This window comes from Phoca vitulina, unplaced genomic scaffold (assembly GCF_004348235.1).
Source record: "Phoca vitulina isolate PV1807 unplaced genomic scaffold, GSC_HSeal_1.0 scaffold42, whole genome shotgun sequence".
Taxonomy (NCBI): Eukaryota; Metazoa; Chordata; class Mammalia; order Carnivora; family Phocidae; genus Phoca; species Phoca vitulina.
The window spans coordinates 12,427,687-12,450,772 of record NW_022589745.1 but is presented as its reverse complement, the minus strand read 5'-3'; the positions used below and the strand labels follow the sequence as shown (position 1 = coordinate 12,450,772).

General features: G+C 47.6%; 1 long non-coding RNA gene across 1 annotated transcript; it reads left to right on the top strand.

Annotated features, from left to right (window-relative positions):
• The first annotated feature begins 14,443 nt into the window (after nt 1–14,443).
• LOC116648235 lies at nt 14,444–20,393 on the top strand. The gene is made up of 3 exons (XR_004302475.1): nt 14,444–14,533; nt 16,140–16,252; nt 17,938–20,393. It is a non-coding gene; the product is annotated as an uncharacterized LOC116648235 (long non-coding RNA).
• Nucleotides 20,394–23,086: the final 2,693 nt, after the last annotated feature.

The following is a 23,086-nucleotide window of genomic DNA, read 5'->3' as shown; positions in this document are numbered from 1 at the left end:
AAGAGAAATAGGCAATATATATCGACCTTGTGGCTTCAGGGTCCCCTGTGCGGCAAGAGAGGGGAGCCTCAGTGACCAAGCCCTCTCAGCTCTCCCACTGGCCAAACCAAGTCACACGGACAAGCCCAGTGTCAGGGAGGGAAAACTACTCAGAGCACGGAAGGGAAGAAAATTACTGTGGCCATTTTTTCCATACAACCTAACACTGTTTGGGACCGACTGTTTATTCATTTACTCAGACAACCTCAGTGAGGACCTTTGTAGCAAAGCTTAGTCTGGACCAAAGAGAAATCTGAAACAGACTTTGATCTAGAGCTTCCTATCGAGAAGGAGAGATAAGTACACAAAAAGATGGACAATGTAGTCAGTACTCAGTGTCGTGTGAGGGGGAGGAACAAATTACTCAAGGAGTCTAGAGAGCCGGGAAGTTACATCAGGAAAAGTTTCATGGAGATGGCATTTAATGCGGACCTAGAGGGATGGCTAGGAGTTCTACACACTCCGATGTCTGTGAGAAGGTATGGTATTAGTATGGGGCCGAGCAGCGACTGGGCGGGAAGTGACGACTGAACCTTTATTTCTCGAGACCCAATGGCTTCCCACACTTGCATTGCCCTGTTCATGTGCTGCACATTTCTAGGGCTTTCTCCTTGATAGAAATCGCTCAGCCTTTTGTTCACACTCCAGCTCCATTATCTTGGCATAGGAGTATTATCCAGAGAAGAAATTGGTGGGAATGGGGAATTGGGAAGGAGTACAATGTTTCAGGAAGCCCCTGACCCTGGAGTCTCTAACCCTATCCCAGATTCAGAGACCATCCCAAAAGAAGGATAGACCAGAGCAAGGGGTATGAGTGGGAGTGTTGCTTCCAGAAAGGAGGAGGTTAAAAAATCAACAGAAAGGGGATGCTTAAGAGATACTGGAGGCAGGCAAAGCAGAACCACCACTAACTCTGAGATTTCTGAGTTGGCCACAAAATGACAACGATGCCATCGACAAGACAGGAGAGTGAAGTGGGCGCCCAGTCTGGGATTTTGCATTTGGGGTCTTTGTGCGACACACCGGAGGGAAGGTGCAGGGTAGCGCTGGACATTTAGATCAGACTGTGGGCGCAAGTTGGAGGTTGGGAAGGAAAATCATCAACGACGGGATGGGTAGTAAAATCCTGGGTACAATGAGGTCACCAGGAAAGAATTTACCAAAAAAAAAAGGAGAGGGGAATATGGGATCTTTTTGTAGCAGAGGCGAAGGGAAGGCACAATGATTAAGAACACTGATTTTGAAACCCAAACTGTGGCATTCAAATCCTGGCTGCACCTAATTAACGACTGCATCTCAGACAAGTCACTGGCCCCCTCTTGGGTTCCTCGGGTGTAAAGTGGAGATGGCGCCTACCTTGATGAGTTGTCCCAGGGATTCCTGGCATGAATATAAGTGAAGTCTCGAGACCTAGGCCTGACACAGAGTACGTGTTATGAAAGTGTCTATAAATTTAAATATGTGTAGATGCCTACACCCCAGGTGAAAAGAAAAAGAGATTGAAATATTGTGCCATCCGATGCACAGTTTGGGGAAAAAATGGACCAAACTGTTGAGTACAGGATTGCTGTTCCACTCAGGAGGTGTGAACAACTGGGGGGGGGGGGGGGCTCTGTGAATCATGACCCACACAGACTGAGAGACTCAGCCATACGGGAAGGGATTGCAGGCTGCAGACATGCAAACACCCCGCAGTGTGCAGGCTGGAGATGCGGCGGCCCTTGGGCTGAAAGCACAGGCCAAGGGAAGTGGGCTTGTAGCATCAACCAAGCCCTAGAGCCTGCAGTGGGGATGAAATTAATCACGCAGGACAACTGGAGACCCGGTGGCTCAAGACGCACCATGACTTGATGATGCTATAAAAGAAAGGAGCAGAGAAAGAGGATTTTAAAGATAATTTCATGTTCACTTGTGTTCCTCTGCCTCCAGCTGCCTTGAGCGCTGGGCTACCTCTACTTTCTATCCTGGGAAACTCCAAGAACACATTCCAGAATTTAATAATGCGTATGCTGGGGGGAGTGTATGGAAATAGAATGCCTGATGAAGGTAAGAACTGATAAGCAATGTCAGCCAAACTTTCTAAGCACTGCTCCCTAGAACTCCATCACCCTTGTGTACACACATTCTTTTCTTTCCTTTTCTTTCCTTCTCTCTTTTTCTTTCTTCTTTCCTTTTAATTTGTGCACTGGTTCCACATTACCTGTAGGACAGGCTCTCCCTCCTGAGGATGACATTCAAGGCTTTCTGCCATATGGCCCCACCCTCCTCTGCTGCCTCATTTCCCATGATTCCCTCAACTCTGTCCTGCAGCTAAGTAAGCTGCTCCTCATTTTTTGTGCATGCTACAAATCCTTATAACTTTTACCTTTAATAATTTGTTCTTTTAGTAGATCAGAAGGAAATCAACTAATATCTCAGTCTCGGTTTCCTTTTTGTTAAAAATTATCTTGCCAGATTTGTAAGGAAAAGTACTTTAAATACTGGTAAATCGTTTTTCTTTCACTGCCAAGCATATGATAAGCATTTAATAAACAGAGACAGCTGGTTTTTTCTTATTATTTCTTCTGTTAGCAAAACTGCTGTTATTTATAAGAGTTTTTGTGTATTACAAAGATTATGAAAATAGAAAGAAATTAAAATGCCCCTCATTCCATCTTTGTGAAACATTCTGTTCATTTCCTGGATCATCTATATACAAATTTATGAGATCATGCCACATGTAACTTTGTTTCCTGATTTTTCCACACAGCTTTGTATCACAAATATTTCCCTACATTCCTAAAAATTTCTTAAAAATACATTTTTTGCTATGTATTATTCTACTTCATGGATTTGTTTACTAGAGCATCCCCAATTCTTAACTATGTAGGAGGCTCTTCTTGGAAATATCTTTTTATAAGTAAAGCTGTGATGTACATACTGTTAGAAAAAAATCTTCTGAACTTGGATTATTCCCTTAGGATGATCTATAGAAATTGAATTAGTGGATTAACACATATGAACACTTGAAAGCTCTTTACACATATTGAAAAAAATTGCTTTTGGAGACGTGAGACTGATTACACGCCCACTGCCTACCCCTGGTGGGCTTCAGTTTCCTCCAACCCTGCCCCTCTGGGACGGCGTGCGTCAGCCCTGGGAAACAGTAACCAACAGCCATGGGCTTTCCAGGGAGCTGACTGGCTTTTCTGGATCCCTGGACAGTAATAGCATGGACTTCGATATTCCTTAGGTCTCCCCACATGAGACAGAGCAGGGACTGGACTCTGGTGCCCTCAACCCTGACCGCAGAATCCAGCATTCTTTGGCTACCTCCGTGAGAACAAAATAAAAGCTCAAGTTCTGTGCATCCTGAGCAGCGTATCTTGCAGGAATTGGGAGGTGAGGTGCTTACTGAAAGGAGGCTGCTTCCTACAAAGACTGGCGAAGACCAGACCATGCCAGTCTGTGCCAAGGTGAACCCCAGCGCTGGCCTTTCACCCACTCCCCACCCCCCGCATTACAATACTAAAAACCTTGCCCAGGGGTGGAGACTAAACATGTTAATTACACATATGATGCGTGATGAAGCATGACCTTGAAGTGCGCAGGTGCGAATAAATGCCCGCCTCTCCATACTCAGACGCCGCTCTTTTCCCACCTAAGTTTCCTTAAAAACGTCTCCCTGATTTCTCCTTGGGGAAGTCAGGCTGAGGATTCTTCCCTTTGTGCTGCACCCCACCTTGTGCTCGAGCATAAGCCTCAGTAAAGTCTTGCTTGTGCTTTTAAATTTGGGGTCCTGCCTGGTTTCTACTGTTGCTGGGTCCAAGGACGTGAGTCCGGTAACACCCGCACCTGCCGGGGAAACTGTCTCCCTCGACGAGATGGTAGAGGGCAGGCTCTCAGCCAGGTCTCTTGGATCGAATGTCACATCATCTCTGCACCTCAACCTTCCCATCTGTAAAATGGGGGTAGTAACGGCACCGGTCATGGAGGGTTTGAGGTGAGGATTTGGAGAGCTAGTGTGAATACGGAATGATGAGAACACCTGCATCTTTTGAGGTGAGTTCTTTTGGTGCTCTGCGAACGCTCCTGGGGATTGCCACAGTGGAAAGACTTGCTCACAGCACGTCCCTGCCGCCGTAGCTGCCCCGGGAGAAGAATGTGACGGGCAAAGTCAACGCCACGACTGATGAATACAGCTGGGCGCGCGGCCCTCGGAGGGGAGGAAGGTCGGTGGCAGGCCCCATTCTCATGGTCTCAAGCTCCGATTCTAAAATTAAACTCCTCTCCACTACCCCAAACTGCCATGTGCATTTGAGTGTCGCCCGCATTAAGGAACAGTTCGTCATCTGATCTCATTGCCATGGTTACACCTCCAAGAGCAAGAAACGTATGGCTGCCGCGGTTGTCAGATCAGGCCTGCTTTTCTGATTCAGGCCCAGTGCTGCCAAGTTGCTGAAGGCTGCTCTCGGGAGGAGCTCACTGAGGCAGCCCGGGAAGGACCAGAAAGCCCTTCCGCTGGAAGGCCAAGCCTTGCCCAGAGGTGCAGACCAGCTTCCCAGCCCAGAAACTGACTCTGACTTGTAAGGAGCCCTCTGATGTGAGAACCGGTTGGTGGTTTGGGTGGACTCAGAGGCATTTAGCAGCACAGGGTGTCGCTTGAGGCTGTGCGTGAGTCCCTCGGCTGGGTCCGGAATGCCAGGCCTGGCAAGGGTCGTGGCGCCTGCCGGGAGTCCAGCAAGGAGACAGACACTTAGAAGAAATACACGGAGGAAACACGGAAGGGTTGGCTTTGGGGGCTCAACAGGAGCCCTCTAGCTGCAATCTGGAGAAGGGTGGATCTGAGCAAGCCAGCGGGCCTGGTTCTCTCATCCACACGTCCCCCTCCCCCATGAAGAGAACTTGCCCTTCAGGGCAACTCAGAAAGAGGGCGGCAGACTGACTAAAGTGCGGCTGCAGCCTTGTGCTGTGAAGGGTCAGTCAGCATCTTAGTCTTTGAGGGCCACGTATGATCTGTCACATAATCTCTTCTTTTCCCCCCACAACCCTCCTGAGCTCCTGGGCCACACATAAACAGGTCCCGGGCCAACCTCCCTTCTGGTCTCTTTGTTATTCAGGGTGACCTCTGAACGGGCAACATCCCCATCACCTGATGGGCTCTTCCAAATGCAGAACCCCGGGCCCTTCAGCAGACCTCCTGAAGTGGGATCTGCATTCTGAACAAGATCCTAAATAAAACTCTGGAAAAATCCCCCATGAGGTGTTGAGAACAAGTGTTTCTCTCTAATAGCAAAAACCACAGAAACCTTTAAGCATGGATGAAATGCCCGTTTGGCAAGTTATTGTTTCAGCACCCGTTACAATGGGGCTTGTAACAGTGTGTGTATGTGTGTGTGTGTGTGTGTGTGTGTCCTTCTAACTACATGGTGAACTCCTGGAGGACAGGGAACCAGAACTTGCTCACGTCTGAGTTCCTTGTTCCTTGGGTTTCCCTGTGTAGACAAAGAACAGGGCAGAAGTGTTGTTTGCCTTCCTGAGCAAGGAATTCCTCCTTACCACTTGCTGTGAATCTTTCGAAATCTTCGTTTCCTGTTTTGTAAAATGGGGTTCTGAATCCCTTCTTTCCAGGACCATTGAAAGTATTCAACTCTGTACAGAGAGGGTCCCTCCTAGTGCCTCGTGCATAAATGGTACTTTGCAGGCAGCAGCTCTTGTCGGAGTGATGGGTCAGGCAGAGTCCTGAGGAGGTCTGTGGCATCATACTGGGAAGAGGCCTCTAACAGAAGGGCTGAGGAGCAGCTGGGGCCCTGAGAGCCCCCCACAAGCACCCTGCCCCTGCCACACCTCCTGTGTGATGGGTCAGATCCCCTTGACCTCGACATAGAGCAGCTGATGTCTGTAAAGTGATACTCTCAAGTCCTTCCCCACTGGATAAGAATTTCAGGAACATAGCTATCCAAGTACCCAGCATGGATATGTCGCACGATGGTACCAGGACCGTTAATAATTACATGACAGTAGCAGGATTCTAAAAAGCACCAGGAATATGAGGTGCTCAGCACTTGAGTCTACTCTTGGTGACTTGTTGGGAATGAGTGCCATCTCCTGGACATAATTAGAAACGCTTTAATGATTACTCCAAAATCTTATCATGCACATCTAAGTCAGTGTTCCTTAAAGGTCTTTTTTCAAAACTCCTAAAAAGAAAAAAAAAAGTGGTATCTATCCCAATACATGTTTATTTATTATTAAGTTATATACATTATAACATTAGTAGTGTATTATGCACTATATATAAAACATAGCCATTTAATCAATCCACCCTTCAACCAATATATATTGAATTTATTGTGTTCTTGTTATGGTTCAGGCACTGTCCTGGGCATTTGGAATATTTCCACAAATAAAAAAGACAAAAATGTCTGCCCTCATGTAATCAGATAATACACTTAGTTAGTAAGAAAATTACACAGTATGTTAGAAGGTAGTAAGTGCTATGGGAGAAGAAAATGAGCAAATTGTGTGAGGGGGATTGAGTGGGGGGGTATTGGGGACAGGTTGAAAAGATGTTACTTAAATAAGACTCAGAGATGGGAGAGGTGAGCATGTTGGTGTCTGAGTTTCTGGCACTTGGGTCAGAGAGAACAGCCAGTACAAAGGCCCTGGGGCAGGAGTGTCTGGCACATTTGTGGAACAGAGTAAGCCTCTGAGGTTGGAGTGGAGTAAGACACAGGGAGTGGGAAGAGAGGAAACCAGAAGGAAACTCAAGGGTATATAGCATTGGGTCTTAAAGGAAGATTCTGACTGACATAAAAGTATCCTTCCAGCCGTGGAGAGGCGGCTAGTATTGTGGGTCAGGGACATGGAGAGCAACAGAGCCTAATTAAGGGGCTATTCCATTTTTTCCAAGTGAGAAATTAAAGTAGCTCAGCACAAAGGGATTGTTGTGGTAAGGGCATACCAATATATTTTTTAATGAACAGATGAGATAAAACTGTAGAATTAGAAGCTCTAGTATTTTTTTCCATACTGTGAGAGCATGTTGCATTGGCGATCACACACTTAGGCAAGGTAATTTCTGAAGATCAGAAGGCTGCAGATGAATTTTATAAATCCGTACTAAGTGTTATACAAAAAAAAGATTTCATGGAAGAGCATGCTTTTTGTGCTGAGACTGGCTTATTTCACAGGGACATTGGCAAACAAACCTATACTACACAAAAGGCATTTAAGGTGATGAAAATATTGTGACCTAACCCTGTATTTCCCCTTGGAGCAATAATTCAACATTCACTAATTGAGTATTGGTGATGAGTTTATAGAACATAACTATACTGTAAATAATAATTGATTGTATATTTTCTGAAGGCAAACATGAATATGTTCATCCATTTTTGGATGCTGTGATATATTGATTGGAGAATGGCCCTAATTTTTCCCTTCCTTCGCAGTATGTCTTTCCAAATCCTTCCTTCTAAAAGGAGAGTCTATTTTCTTCCCTTTGAATCTGCACTGGTCTTTGTCTTGCTCTGGTCAACAGAATGTTGGAAAAGCAATACGGCGCCACTTCTGAGCCCAGCCCTCAAGAGGGTGAACAGCTTGTATTCTCTTTCCCACACGTACCCTGAGGTCATCATAAGAACATGTCAGTGGAACAGGAGTTTTCTGAGCCATGGCCACCCGAGATTAGCCACTAGCCTGCCACCTGCTGGACACGGGAGAGAGGAATTGCCAGAGCAAACTCAACCAAGATTAGCAGAACCAAACCACTCCACCAATCTGCAGACTGGTGAACAATAATAAGTCGGTGTTATTTTAAGACTTTGACCTTGGGATGGTTTGTTATGCAGCACTATTGTGGCAGTACATTACTGATGCAGATGCTGAGAGACACTATTGGCTTTGCTTGGTGTTTTGTCTGTGATGTAACTTAAGATGACAGTACAGGGAGACCAGAGGATCTGAGACAAGAGTCAGCCTCAGTTCCCAAGTACTTTATGGGAATCGAGTTTTCTTACTTGTCAGATTTGGATTCTGGAATCATCCCTCGAGCTCGGGCTTCTAACAAGACCCCAGGTAATCCATCATATAATAGAGGTGGACCGTGGTAGTTTCATCCTAATAAATGGACAACTAGCTTATTTGTTTTGAGTAGCTAATATTTGTGCACATAGTCCCATAGCAGGCTTACTGTTTAGACCAATCACACACATGCATCCTCAACAGTGACCATGTGCTCAACAGTCCACATGTGAGCAACCTCGGGGCATTTGCATCACCAACGACAGGAAGCCGAAGGAGTCCAATTTTGTTCGATGCCATGATTTTAACATTGAATAATTATTCATGCTTGTTTCCCTTCTGCCAAAAATCCTGCAAATATCCCAGTTTCATGATATAATGTTAGTGAAATTAGACTTGAATAGTTCAAAATTGTGTAATTCATTATATTCGGCTTTAATAAAGATCGTCATTTGATGTAAGCCACCAACAGAATCCCTGGTAGTGCCAGTTACATAACACAGGTGGCCTCGTGGGACTTAAGTATGATAGCTAATTGGATCCCCACACTTCTTTAAAATTAAATTCTCTGTTTGGCTAGGGTCAGGGGGGTTACATTTAGTCCATCAGTGAATTATTAATGCCCAGTTCCAAGTTAATATTCATGGAAAGACTTTAAGTACTATAAAACTAAATATAATTAAGACCTAAAATGTATTAAGTGTATTTCCAAGCCTAGGTAAGGGGAAATGATTATCGCGTGACCTTTTAATGTCATCTTGGAGTATTGTATAACAAGCCTGCCCGGGAGTCACCTTTCTGTCTGTATTAGGAACATAGCTTCCTTTGACTCACTCACTGGTCATAACTGACTGTAACCTCTTACAAAGTCAGAGGTTAACTCACAGAAAATTGATAAAATCGGGGCTTTATATGTGTGCTTCTGAGGTCTATGACATTTAGAGGAGAGGGATGGGCACCAGAGGCCTGAGCTGGAGTTTTGAAACATGTGTAAAATTGGGGAAGTCGGAATGAAGAGGGAAGGGGTTCCCCAAGACAAGGCATATCTGAGAGGAGACACAGAATCCGAAGGATCTTTTGAGGTTGTGAGATTCATGCACTGACTCCCGGTATTTCTCCTTCCTCTGTGGTTTCCAGCTCATACTAGGATCTCAAATCAGTGTTGAATGAGCACTTTGAGGGAAACACAGAGAGAAGGCCAGATCTGGGTGGGAGGAGTCACAGAAACCAAGCTGCACATAAGCAACATTTTGCTCAACTGAGTGGATTGCAGGAGGGGCCATGTGACAGATGGCGTATGTCAGCACCTTAGCTTCTCATTTGAGGAAATGGGAATATTTTGTATTTCTAGATTATTTCATGCATGCAAAAGGACTCATTAGATTTCTTAAAGAAGCCACAAGATGAAAAAACTTACCTAAAATAAGAAGTCGTAAGGTGTATTAGTTATTTATTGCTGCATAAGAAATTACCCCAAAACTTAGAGGCTTAAAACAACACGCATATATCCTCTTACAGAGTCTGTGGGCTGTGAGTCCGGGCATAGCCTAGCTGAGTCCTCTGCTTCAGGGCCTTCCCTGAGGCTGCAATCATGGTGTTCACTGGGGCTGCAATCTCATCTGAATGTTCAACTGGGGAGGATCGACATCCAAGATCGTTTGTGTGGTGGTTGGCAGGATTGAGGTCCTTGTGGATGTTGGGGCAAAGACCTCAGTTCCGTGCTAGCTGCTGGATGGAGGTTTCCCTCAGTTCCTTGGCAGGTGGGATGCTGCACTAAGGCATCTGGTTTCATCACAGCACACAAGATGACAATGTGGGACAAAATGCCAGCAAGAGAGCAGTTTAGCAAGACAAAGCCACAGTTGTGCATAGCATAAATCATAGAAATGATAGTCCATCACTTGCCTTATTCAGTTCCTCCGAAGCAAATCATCAGATCCAGGCTTACACCCAAGGGCGGGGATTACACAAAAGCAGATGCCAGGAGATGGGGAAACTTGGGGGCCTTCTTCCAAGTCAGCCTACCTCAAAAAAGGCTCTGGTGAGATGGACCCCTTCATACTCTGCTGATAAAATTGTAAATGTGCACAAATTTTTGGAGAGCTATTTAGCTATATGTGTCCAAATAACAGATGTGTATACTGTATGATCCAAATATTTTTAAAAAGATTTTATTTATTTATTTGACAGAGATTGGGGGGCAGCAGAGGGAGAGGGAGAAGCAGACTCTCAGCTGAGCAGGAAGCCCCATGTGGGACTCAATCCCAGAACCCCGGGATCATGACCTGAACCAAAAGCAGATGCTTAACCAATTAAGCCAGCCAGGTGCCCCTGATCCAAATATTCTAATGCCAGGACTATCATAAAGAAATGGTTAAAAACACACAGCCAAAGTCTGAGTACAAAGATCTTTGTTCTGATCCTATTTGGACAAATGAAGCCTAGGAAGGCACATAAATAGGTCCCATTAACGTAGAACTGTGGCATGTTTAAATTTGGGGATGTTGAGCAATAATTGAAAATGAGCTTTGTTCACTTAAACATATATCTTAGAGACAATCACATGGCAACAAACATAGTCTTTCCTCAATCTCACTAATGGCCACATCATATTCCGTTACATGGATATTACATAATTATTTTAACCCAACACCTACAGAAGTAGATAGTTCAGGGTTTCCCATCTTGCTTTTACAAATGTTCTTGTAAATAAGCTTGCCCACAAATTGCAGTTTATGTGGAGAACAAATCCCTAAAGGTGGAATTGCTTAGGCAAAGAGTTTATATGTCTTCAGCGTAACTAAATGAAGTATGTGGTAGCAATATTCACACACATTGACTTCATGCAGAGTGACAGCAAGCATCTACTCATGATAGCAACTTGAGACAGTCGTCTCTTTCCCAGCTCCCCTCCCCATCCAGATTCCCTCCAGTAAGTAGACTGAAGGAAGACCATGCCAGAAGGCTCCAGAGGCAACTGAGCTAACAAGAATCCCTCATGACATGTGGGTGTCTGCATAAAGTGCAGGGGGGCATCTTATTAGTGCCTGGATCTTTCTTAAGCCACAGTGTCTGCTGACCCACACTAGTGCCACCAGGCTTGGGCAAAGGCCAGACCCACAGAAGGATGGAGCCCTCCAGGCAGGAAGGGGCCATGATGGGGCATCAGGTGCCCCACAGCCCCCAAGTGATAGGGGGCTTGGCTGCTCTTGGATTTTTCTACCTGCACAGAGGAAGTGGGCAGGGCAGAGGTCTGCACCCTGCTTGTCCAGAAGAAAGTGGGCCCTGTGTGGCCAGCTGGGAATCGGATTGAGAATTCACACCAACCCCTCCACGGTACTGCAGGTCCCACCTAAGCCAGGCCGGAAACAACCTGTCTGCTCCCCACACCCAATTCCACATTTACCAGCTTGTGGGATCCGCTCCTGGAGATGTCTCCTCAGCCCCCACTAGCAGGACAAAGCCTATGGTATAGAGAGAGACAGGGAGAGGGACCGAGTGGGTGGACCTGTCCCTCTCCTATGCTCTCACACACTTGTGTTTGCAATCAGTGCTTCTGGAAGAATTAAAAAAAGGACTGGTATACTCATAGAATTAAATAGGCAGGACTCAGTAGGATAAATGGGTGATTATTTTTTCTCCCCATCGTCCCTTCTCTCTGCCCTGTGGGTTAGAGGTTTCCCTGTCCCCTGCATGAAGAATCAGGCAGGTCACAAAGTTCTTCTTGGTTACACTCCTAGAAGGCATGTCCTCAGGTCACTTTCACACATAAAAGCAGGTTCATTCTGATAATTAAAAAGACCCGTCTAGAATATTAATGGAAACCTCAAATTCTTATCCAAGTTTGATATATCCTAGTGTCCCTGTGCAGGTCTGACCCAAGGTTGGAAGATTTGATTGGGTGAAGAAGGGCCACAATAGGCCTATATATATATGCTTTGTCCCGCTCAAGGGGGTAAGAAGGCACCTACAGTTTCCACCTGTTTGTCACAGGAGCAGATACAGCTGGTGTGTATATACACACTTGTGATCATGTCTGTGTGCATGTCTATGTGTGTATATACATACCTGTGTGTGTGTGTATATGCACGTATGTGTGTGTCTATGTGTGTATGTATAAACTCTTCCAGTTCTTCTACCCACTACGGTTGGAAGTCATGGAAGGAAAAAGGAGGCAGGAAAGGTCCTACCAGGATGGTACTGTCATGACCTTTTTGGTGAGTTTTGTGGGTTTCTTAGTGATTCCCCTACTGAGGACTTCTGCCTGCTGTTCTCTTGAGATGGGAGACCCCTCTCTTCCTGGCCATAGTGTGGTCCGTTCTGCTGGCTCACGTTGCCCCCACCTCCACCTCTAGGCATTCTCCCTGACATAGTTCTTCCAAAGGCTCCTCTGGGTCCACTGGTCCTTGGGGAAATTGGCCCATAGACCCAGCAGCGTTGGGAGAGCCGCTTACTCCCAGGACAGTCCTGGCTTCCTCAATCTACTGCTATAGGCACAGCCTGTAACCTTGGCTATTAAATCTCTCAGGCGCCCTTCACGCCCCAGGGCCATCTGCCCTTCAGACTCCAGGGAACACAAATAAAGCGCTCTGAGTAGATCTTGATGCCCAAGAAACCTCTCTCACCAAGATGGAGAAGGGCACTCCTTCTCCTCTTACTGGGACGAACAGGGAGGGGGGCATTGGTGGCATTCCAACGAGCATCTCTGTGCATGCCCGACTCCACTCTTCTTACAGTTGGAGGTTACAGACAGAGGTGGGTGCTCATCCCAGCAGAATCTGGGTCAGGATCTTTGAGCATGCCCCTGGCAGGTGATCTCACACTTGGCTTTACATGGGAAGGTTCTCTGCACCTCTTTCTGCTGCTCTCAGTTTGGGGCTCCACTAAAACGGACAAAGACCCCATTTTAGCCTCATGCTCACCATTAATACCTTTTTCACCACAGCTTGCAAGGAGGACTGGTGCTCTATGCTGTATACCTTATTGTCCTATTATATTTCTTTAAAGAAACAATCAATGAACTATTTAGCCTTCAATAAAACAAAGAAAAATAAGCTCTATGAAGAATAAGCTTTATTTTACAAGAGAAAAGACTTTGGATGTAACTATAATTTTTTTAAATGTTTAAGCCAATTAAAACTGTACATTTTTGTAAAAATTATTGTAAAATATTTTAAAAATACAGGTAAACTTGTATTGACTATGTAAAAACACCATAAATTACTAAAAAGAAAGGACCCAGGATGTTCTATCCCAAGGCATGAATTGTTTTCAACTTAGTATTTTGGGATGATAAGAAAATAATTTCATTTGGTAGATTTCATAATGTAGATAGCTTATTTTCTCATTTTTATAATTATTAAAAATTTCTAAATGCCAGTCAATACAAATTTCTTTTCTTTTACAACTAGAAAATCTAAGTTAAAAGATGTCCATGGCCGGAGGTATGTCTCAGGCTACTACTACCTCCCGAGGGACTCATCAAAATATTTAGAGCAGAGTCAGTCACCCACGATTGACTTCATTCTGAAACGATTATGCATGACAAGATGGTGGCCTCTCCCACTGGGCCTGAAGGCAGATGGCTACTCCCCTCTGCTATGACAGAGCTTTGGTGTACTTCCTGTGGAGCATCTAACTGAACACCCTTGGGTCCTGTGTAGCTGCCCTGTGTACAAATCATGAACAAATTAACATTCGATTCAGACTCAGTGCTAACTCTTTCAACTGGGAGACATATGTGTCACAAAATGAAGATCAGAGTTTTAGCCAGATTTGCTTTGAGCTATTCTCTTCAAAGCAGTGAGCAGGAAAAATTATACTAAATCTCTTCTGGGAAGGAATGTTTTTATATGAGGTTATTTACAACCTCACTCTGAAAAGATATTAGAATTTGAGAAATTTTCTGGAGTGCTATCCTAATGATCTTTAACCAGGATTTTATTTTTCTTAAATCTAGTTTCATAATAGCTGACCATTTCGATTTTCCAAAAAATTTGCCCACCAAAGTGGAACCTTTCAATGGAGCTGTTAGAGACCTCTACCCTTGAAGCCAGTTCCTTGAGATAAAAACATAAAGCTCATAATAGAAGTGTCTAGAAACCATTGTTAACAAACTTTAACCTTTTCCTAAGGCTCTCCAAATCATGTTGATGCCATTTGCTTGGAACTCAGAGCACAATGGGCGCCATTTTTGACACCAAGGGAACCGACCTCCATTTTGTTTAAGAAACACTGTCAGTTATTTAGTAATTGGGGAATAAAAGTAACAGAGAGGGAAGAGGAGGGAAAGAGAAGAGAAAGGTTAGGGAAAGGAAAGGGGAGAAGAAAATTGTTCCTGCTCATGGGAAATCCTGACAACAACTTTCTCACAGAGGCTCATCACCCTTTCTGCAGGTGGAGAATGGTGGGAATGGAGTGAGCCGAGAAGAAAGGAGTAAGGAATCAGAGAAGTCCCTGCATCAAATCACGATGGGCTGAATGGGCCGCGGTGAGGACCTGAACTTTTACTGGGATCCGGTGGAGGAGAGACTATGAAGATGCAAGGTTGGAGGCCGGGAGGCCCATTAGGAGGCTGAGGCTGATGTAAACAGATACGAGATGGCGGTGGCCAGAGCAGAGAGACAGCCCTGGAGGCACTGAGAAGTGGCTGCCCTGTATTGTATTGTGATGGTAGAGACACCAGCCCAAGTAATTTAAAAACCAGTAGCTGCATAGGCATGTGCTGCTGAGAACAAGGCTAGAGCTGTTCTAGGGTTTCAAGTTCACTTCATTGCCAAGGTAACAATCAACTCTTCTAACCTACTAGCTGGGCATAACGGCCATAGCTTTACCATAAGAATATTGTGAAATACTGTGCTTACCCTTGGCTTTGCTTAGGTTTTGTTCGTTTTGTCTTCACTTAAAAATTAAACGTGGCACCTGGGCACCTGGGTGGCTCAGTTGGTTAAACGACTGCCTTCGGCTCAGGTCATGATCCTGGAGTCCCAGGATCGAGTCCCACATCGGACTGCAGGGAGTCTGCTTCTCCCTCTGACCCTCCTCCCTCTCATGCTATCTGTCTCTCATTCTCTCTCTTACAAATAAATAAAATCTTAAAAAAAAAATTAAACATGGCACCCTATTTCAGTAACTCTTCTGTCCCTAGTTGCCCGGTATAATGTTCAGCCTTTTCTTAATAAGGTTTCAAATCTGTCTTTGGAGTGATAATAGGAATAATAGCAACCACCACCACCTAACCGTGGACCCAGTGCTCCTCCAAGCAGTGCGCGGCACCCAGGAGGTGGGTGCTATTATTATATTATTATACTCATCTCATCTGAGGAAGCTGGGCACACAGAGTTAACTTGTGTGAGGCCGCAGATCCTCTCCTGGAGAACTGCGGATCCAAGCTCTGCACTGCCATGTCCTGCTATCTCCCAACACAGCCTGTATTTTTGTACTTGTAATATTGAAAGAGGGCAAATCATAAATTGAAATATATATATATGTATATATATTTATGTATGAATATATATTTTTATGTGTGCATATATATATATATAGAACATGGTTTGGGAGATTTGATAGACACATCTATAATGTGAATTTCAGCATCCAATCTGTTTTTGAATGTTATGTCCATTTGGGGGTCAGGACCTGAAGAAAGACAGGATAGTTCTGTCTTTACAGTGTCGTCACCTAGAGCAGAAAACTCACACCCATACACCCAAGAGTCCAGCCCCACAAGAGGAAGATAAACCTCACAAGCACAGGGGACAGGGACAGGGCTGATGGTAGGAATTCAGACACCGGCATGATCATTTAGGGCAATAAATCTGCTATGAGCAACACTGGCTGCTACTCACCCATGGTGCCATGGGATTAAAATAAGAATGAAATAAACAAACTAGAAAGAACAAACCTGGATTTTAGAGTCAAGGAGACTTGCATGTGAATCCTGGATTCAACACTTGTTCCCTAGATCACCTTGTAGATTACATCTTCCGCCCACCTATACCGTAAGGATAGCAACCCCTACCTCCTAGGTTTGTGGAGAAGTGTGCTGGGAAGTCTTTTGTCCACTCAACTCCACCGCCTCTTTCTTCTAATGCTAGGAGCTGTGGATCCAGAATCACCTTCCCTACACAGTTCCACGTCAGAGAGGAACTCCCATGGGATTTGGAGCGTGGAGGTGAAGCAGAAGCCACCAGCTGGGGTGGTCATGAAGGTGAGACAAGTGGCTTCATAAACGTCTCCATAAGCTCCCACGTTGGTCCCTAGACATGGCGGCTCCTCGGACTCCCCAATGAGCCCTGGTTTCCCCACCTGTCTCACTGCCTCAGGCTGAAGTCATCTGTGACGGTTTCTACCATCATCTGCCTGCAGCCTTGTAGATCTCTCCCTCTCAGCTCCTCTGATGTTCACAGAAGTCCCAATTCCTGTCAAGCTCACAGTGATTTTCTTGTCCTGACAATTCAGGCTGAGACACGAGGCTCAAATGACAATACACACAGAAAGTTGGCATCAAGAAATGGGTAGAACCAAGTCCTTTGGTATCTCAGAGTGATCATGAAGACATTTGAGGCAGTGGTTTGTACCAATGATTCTCTTCTTCCTTGGATGTCAGAAGATTCTACCTACTTATCAGAGTCCAAAGGTAGTAAGGGTCTGGAGAAAATGCAAGTGGGTTTGAGGCCTGGCTCCAGACCATTCTTGCTGTGTGGTTTTCACTGAGTTACTGAACCTCTTACAGGCTCATTAACTTGTCTATGCCTTTCTAATTAGTACAGTTAGAATGATAAGACTTAATTTGAGATTTCAAGAACATACCCATGAAACACCTTGCACAGACCTGGCATGGAGTAGGGATTCAACAAAAGTTAGTTACCTTCTCTCCACCCCTTCCACAGTAAAATGAAGGGTGTTTTCAAAGACCTGGGGGCCACTCAGGGCCCCTGGAGCTTCAGGTGTGAAAAGGAGAGAGTCCGAGCAGTAGATAGGAGTCCAGGACAGAGAGAGCCTTGACCGTCCATCTCCATCTGTTACCTCTTACACATATTGTTTAATTGCAGCAACATTTCCAGGCAGTATGTGCTATTATCCCCATTATGCAGGCAAAGAAACAGAGGCCCAGAGACACCGACTACATCACCCGAAACCACTGACTCCCTGCCTATGGAATTTGCTTTCTAGTCAAGTAGAAAGACACACAAATCATTCATTGATAGTGACATGAAGATGTTATTAGCACCAGGGCCCAGAGGAGGGACGCCTCCTCCAGCCTGGTGGGTGAGGGAAGACGTTCTGCAGGCTAAGAGTAGGAGGAGGTGTTGAAGCAGGAGTCTTCAAGCAGAATTCATGTGGGAATCTTCTGAGACGTCAATATGATTGTGACACATCCTTGCTTAGACCTTCTAGTGACTTCCCACAGCACGCAGCATACAAACCCGGCTCACCTCCCAAATCAGGTCTCCACTTACTTCCCTGATACCATTATCCTCCACTCTTCCCCTTGTCCACTAGAACACCCCTTCCCTGGCCTTCTCTGCGCACTGGACCTGCCAATCTTATCCCAGACTCAGGGTCTTTGCACTTACTCTTCTTATTGCTCGGAATTCTCTTCCCGCCCTCTCTTTTTCCTTTGTAGCGGGGCCCTCTCCAGAACAGCTCTTCCTGATCACTCTTGCTCGTTATCCCCAAACTTGTTCTTTATCACGTTTCCCTATTTATCATCTTCAAAGTGCTTATTAGTACCTGCAATGATCTATGGATCTACCTGTTTGTCTGCTTTTCTCTATCCATCCGTCCACCTGTCCATCCATCCATCCATCCCTCCCTCTCCCCCCGCAACCACTGAGGGAAGTCCCCTGAGCGCAGGATTTTGTCTTTTGTGTTTTGTTGCCTGGTGTCTAGGTCAGTCCCCCTGTAAATGTTGGATGAATGGCCAGCTGCTGGAGGGAATTCAGAAGGGATACTTCCAACTGCTCTACCAGAATCTTCTGGAGGAAGGAGGACCAGAATTGGAGCCAGTTGATAGACATTTGGAAGAGAGAAGGAGATTCATACTGGAGTGCAGGTTAGCCCTCCTTTTCCTCTAAAACAGCAATGCAAATGAAAAGTAGGTCATCCCAACGAACTGTTCTAAAGTACTAGAATGGATGAATATCAGACGAGGGGCCTGGAAACCTGGCTTCTTGTCCTGACTCTTCAAGTAATTTATCCCAGGGCTTCCCCTCTCTGGACAGAGTGCAGTTTGGCTGTGTGAGAAGGGAGCGGGTGGAGCTCGGTGGATCCCTGCACCACCCTTCAGCTCACAGACTCCAGATGAACACATTGTCAACACCCTTGCCCAGTCACTGCCCAAGTAAGAGGTGGGGCTGGTTATTCTAGACGTGGCCGCACACACTGGGACCTGCCACCATTGGACAGATGTCTCAAAGACAGCAAGGTCTATTCTGAACCTCCAGGAGGACATCGCGGACCCTGTTGTTACACAGCCTGTGTGCTGGCCCAAGGGGCCTAAAGTCATGCCGGCTGGGAGTGTGGGTATTAACTCTCTGCAGCCAGCAGGTGGCGCCACTCTCCAAGGCACAGCGCTTCCTGGCTAGAAGGTCGTTTGCATGCCCTTGGAGCTGGATGACATGCAAAAAATAGCCAAGGCTGACGTTTAGTAAATATGTTCGGGTGCTGGTGCCGGCTCCCAGGGGATGAGGAGGGATTGACACATAACTGGATACGGGAAAAAGTGCAACTTGGGAAGCGGGCTGGGGAGAACAGCCATTCCTCTGAGTTCCTGTGGCCAGTCTCAGCAGGGAGCTGGGCGCGGGACTCAGGCCCCCGGTCCCCACATCTCCACCCAGAGCCCCTGGCCTCCGCCATCACCCCATGTGGCCTCCTCCCACAGCCCTGACCTCAAGGCCATGAGGATGTTGCAATCTTCATTTTTGGAGCGAACACAAGACAGTTGTTTCTCTGACCCCGGGGCTTTGGCCTGTGGGCCCTGCAGCTGTCTCCATAGGAGGCGAAGGCAGGCAAGGGCTAGGGAGAGGACGGGACGGGCCATCTTGTCTGAGATCTGGTCTCATTCTCTGACAAAGTCAACAAACCTCCGCCGAACCCTTCGTCTGTGCCAGGCTCCCCCGACGGAGCCGGCCCCGCCTTCAGGAGCTCCCGCACCAGCAGACGGACAGACAAGTCCACAGATGGGGTCACTGTGCCGTGCACGTAGCCGGACAGCTGGTCCACGGAGGGGAGAGGGCTCTCTCCAGGTCTGGTGGGGACCCGGCTGGTGAGGAAAGGGTCATAGAGGGGGTGACACGTGAGCTGAGAAGTAAAGGAGAAGATGTGACAATGGTTCCAAGCAGACAGATCTGCCGAGGCAGAGGCTGGGGGACATGAAAGAGAGCCTGGAGTCTGGGGGCTGTTTTGATCTTGCTGGACTTCGTTGTTCAGTGAAGAGGTGGACAGAACCGTGGCAGGCAGCAAATAAAACCTGGAGGGCCGTGTGTGCCATGGTGAGGGGCCTGGCAGTATGACAGCAAGAGACGGTCCCCGAAGGGCTTTACGCAGAAGAGCGGCCTGGCGACAGTGCAGGAGAATGACCGTGACTGTGACAGTGGCGTGGTGCTGAGATTCATGGGAGGGCCGCTGGGGAAGGCCGGAGCCAGGCTGACGGATCGGAGCTTTGCAGCGAGATGCTGAAGCCCAGCTTAGGGCTGAGACCTCGAGGACAGAGAGGAGGCAGAGGAGGGGGCGCCCCAGGAAGAAGAGGCTCTCTGCCCGCAGCAATGTCAGCCAGAGAAAAGAAGCCAGCCCCCTCGGTTGGTCAAATACCCTCCTTTCCATAAAGGCCCGAGAGAGAGAGAAAGCCTCAAGATGTAATTTATGTGTAAATCAGCCTGCATTTTTCCCTGGCTAACAGCAGAGGATATTTGAAGATCTTGTCAGCCTCTCTCTTTGTTCGCTGATCTCCTCTGATGAAATCGTTTGGAAATCCCAAGTTTGATAGGACTCGGGAGTGTCCAAACCTCAGCTGTATACACAGTGTCATTTTCAGCTTCTCCGGAGCCCCTGGTCTCAATGAAGCATCAAAAACAAACAGACGAGATGAAGCCAGAATCCAAAGGCAGAAGGGCTGGGAGCAGGAAGCAGCCAGGATCTCGGAACGAGCGCTTCTTCACAGTTGTTTCTACTTACTGTTCGCCCCAGTTCTGCAAGCGGGGCCCATCACCCCCCTCCCCGCCCACGCTCGCCCCCGGCCAGAGGCAGCTCGGGCTCGGGGAGACAGGCCAACCCCTGCACACCGAGGACGGCGCCTTCCAAGGCCCGCTGCTCTGCATCTACTGGATTCATCTGCTCTGAACTCTCTACAAAACCGCTGCATGGCTCACGGGTGCTCTTCCAGCAGAGTCCCCCAGGGAGGGCAGGCAGTGTCCGTCCTGAAGGCCAAGTTCACGGCGCCGGCCTCGCTCAGCAGCTCCAGCCTCCACGGTCACGTCTGCAGCTTGCGGGGGGGGGGGGGGGGGGGGGGGGGGGGGGGGGTAAGCCCTGAGCCCAGCCCCTAACACAGGGCTCTGTCCTTGGCAGGATCCCACCGGTGTCCATGGGCAACACGCCACTGACAAAAGTCCCCAGAAAAGGAAAACAGAATTTCTGAAAGGCTGAATTCAGGAGATCCTTTGAGGTCCAGGGGTTCTCCCTGCCCCGTGCTATATGTCAAGACTGTTGCCCCGATTTACTGCCAACCAGCTATGCAGACTTCAACTAGTTGCTTAAATTCTTGAGCCTAAGGCATGTTCTTTCTCCAAATAAAAGAAAGATGAGAGTGTTGAACGGATGGCCTCTAAGTTCCTTCGAGCTGTAGGGGGTTCGGATTCCTTCACAGTTCTCTCACTGACTCATTGAGCAAAGATTCAAACCAGGAAACCATCAGCCCCTGCGCAGGGGCTCACACTCCACGAGGGATAGAGCCATGAGTAAAGAAGTGGAAGAATACTGTCATGCAGAGGGACAAGGGACGGGGGACTCACAGAAAAGGCAGTGAGTTGCTCTTCAGTGGAGGGTCAGGAAGGCTCCTGAGAAGCAACGGGCTGCAAGATGAGGAGGGTCCTGATGGACACCAGGGTGGGTATGGCCGGGTGGGCAGAGCAAGCAGCATGGGCAGGGCCTGGACACATGAAGGAGCCGCGTGTTGGCAAACTGATGAGTGATTCACTGAGGCCCTGAGGATGGCAGGGCAGGTGAGGTGGAAATCGAGCCTGACATTTTAGCCAGAGTCCGGATCATGAAGGGCCTTGAGTGCCATGCTCCAAGTTCAACATCAGCACCTGTTCAGCCAGAAACAAGCAGAGGACAGGAACCCCAGGCCCTACACGTGAGAGTACACCTCTGCATGTAGTGGAAAACTCAGGGAGTAACTAAGCTAAGGCTTTAGTTCAGCTCAGAAATTCATTTTTATAAGATAGGAGGCCATAGATCCCCTTCCGGTACTGGCTCAGGTCATCTGTGAACTTCCAGGGCCTCATCCCAACAGTCAAATCCATTCCCTTCCAGGGAAACTGAGGCGCAGAGCAGCCCCGAGTCTGTGCCAGGAGTGAAATAACCAGTGGTCATGTGGCTGGGTTCCAGAACTCTGGGGAAAGTTCCAGAAGGAGCCGGGACTCCTTGATGCTCACCACAGCCAAAGGCGACCAGGGACTGAGACAGCCCGAGCAGTAGCCACAGGTGGTCCAGAGGATGGGGCCAGGAGACCAGAGCAGGAGGAAATGCCTTGCAGCCTTGGTGAACTGCTCCCAGTGCAGACACTAAGGCTTGGCGAGCTATGCACACCTGGGTCTCGGTGCACGCTCTGCCACGTAGCAGGGTGACTTTGAATGAGTCAGCCTCAGTTTCCTCCTCTGAGAAATGGGGCCAATACTACCTTCTTTGCAGGGTTACATGAGGGTTAAATGAGACCATGGATGTAGGGCACAGATGCATGCTGCTGAGAAGTGGGGCCCCAGCAGGGGACCATGTTCCAGCCCCCTTTACATTGTAGCGGGGCCAGGAGACCGAGTTCCAGCCTCGGAATAAGGGTGGGAGCAAGGTCACACGTTGAAACCTGGCCTGTAAAACCCTCTCACGTGATCTCTGTCTTCTTTCTTTCACCTGCCCACCAGAGGGTGGTGGCCACGGGGGCCTCGGAAGCCAGGTCTTGATGATGGCAGAACATCCCCGTCAGCCTGGCTCCCTGAGGAGTTCACAGACCCGAGCTCCCATCCCCCCGCCCCCACCAATTGACCTCCAGGGGAGCAGGTATAAGTATGTCCTGCATTTCAGATCGCCATGTTCTGTGAGTTAGCGTTACTCTAGTAATCCAGTGTTCAAGGAAATACCGCGCCTAACGTAGAGAAAGTGTTCAGTAAATGAATTCCGTTAACGGATAGTCCCCAGGTGTCTAAGCATATGCCAGGCAGTGAACTAATTATCAGAAAGGATCTGTGAGTACAAAGCACTCCCATCTTCAAAGAGTTGGTCGGAACCCCAGATGAGTAATTGGCGGTGAGGGCATAGTGTGGAAAGGGCTCTGGCGGGGGCGGGCCCAGGACGGCAGGTGCCATGCATGGGGCACCTCGCTCAGTGCTGGAAAGTCAGGGAGCATCATGTTTCACCTTCACTCTTGCTTTCCTTGAGGAGCCCGCCCTGGCCTCTCAAGTGTAGGAGTGACCCACGTGACCAGGAGAGTGGGGGAGACGGGAATGGGTGAGAGAGCCTGTTGTAGGCGCTGGGGGCTGACAATGGTTGGAGCACAAATTATGAGTGGGGAGAAGTGGAGCTGGAGGGAAAAGCAACCATCAGATCATGAAGAACCCGCACAGCACGTGAAGGAGGGAGGTATGTATCCTAAATACTGGTGTGTGACTGAAGAGATGGAAGTGGGGGAGAGCCAGGGAAATACGTGCTCTTTATCTTTTAATTTTTTTTAAAGATTTATTTATTTGAGAGAGAGAGAGAGCAAGCATGGGGGGGGCAGAGGGAGAAGCAGACTCCCTGAACAGGGATCCCGACGTGAGGCTCGATCCCA